Source organism: Eurypyga helias, unplaced genomic scaffold (assembly GCF_000690775.1).
Source record: "Eurypyga helias isolate BGI_N326 unplaced genomic scaffold, ASM69077v1 scaffold9761, whole genome shotgun sequence".
NCBI lineage: Eukaryota > Metazoa > Chordata > Aves > Eurypygiformes > Eurypygidae > Eurypyga > Eurypyga helias.
In genome coordinates this window covers 4,647-5,569 of record NW_010232744.1, presented here as the reverse complement: position 1 = coordinate 5,569, position 923 = coordinate 4,647, and the positions used below count along the sequence as shown (strand labels likewise).

Below are 923 nucleotides of genomic sequence, written 5' to 3'. Positions count from 1 at the left end.
CTCCCCAAATCCTGCTTTGGGGAGGGCCTGTGGCTCTCCCACAGGGCTTGGGAGCGACGGTCCCTTTGTAGCATCCTCCCAGCCCTACGGAGGTGGCATCCAAGGGAAAAAGTGAGTTTCTTCTGCTTTGCTCCGTAGGGATTGGGCCAGATCCGGCAGAGATCTGAACCGAGACGGAGCTGTCGGATCCCGTATGGTGAAGGGGGGGTGCGTCCGGGGGACCGTTGTGGCCGGGACCTGACCGCGGTGGCAGATTTCTGCATCTCTCCGTTTCTGATTCCTAAAAAACGTGGGTGGAATGAGACCTTTTGGCAGCGCCAGCCGCGGTTCGGGTCTGGACACCCTTGGAGTCGATCTGGGAGAGCCAGGGTCAAGCCCCAGGCTCCAATCTTGGCAGAGACACCTGTTTCTTTTGGGATTTGCTTCTTCCCGGAGCCAGGAATGGTCTCCCGGCCCCTCGGCAGGAGCCAGCTGGGTCACACAGCGCAGGGTGATCCTGCGCTGCAGGAAGGGACGGATGCTGCCCCCAAAACCTGCCTGTGCTGTGAAGGCAGAGCTGTTTCACCATCACATAGCTCTGTTTTCTATCCCTCTTGTCCTATAAACTCACTCTATTTTTATCCCCCTGCTCCGAGGGACATTTTTCAGGGCTAGGCCGTCCCCGACGTCCTTGCGATGCCTGGGATTTGGTGAATACTGCTCACCCAGGACCTTTTCCATCCCACTTTCCCATCTTACTAAAACTTCAGCCTGGCGTTGACCTGTTCTTGCTCCTGGAGCTCTTTCACGCTTGTCTACACTGGGAAAAGCATGGAGAAGCTGGAGCTCTGGGAACAGGTCCCATGCCTGCACACTGGGCCCGGTGCCTCGGCTGCTGCACAGGGAAGGACACTGTGGGGAGGAGGTGACACGGTGGTGGCACT

At 58.2% G+C, this 923-nt stretch overlaps 1 protein-coding gene across 1 annotated transcript in view; it reads left to right on the top strand.

Moving 5' to 3' along the window:
* CCM2 (cerebral cavernous malformation 2) overlaps positions 1-923 on the top strand; it is a gene marked incomplete at its 3' end in the record, with an annotated part of 5,630 nt that overhangs the window by 97 nt on the left and 4,610 nt on the right. The window lies entirely within an intron of this gene.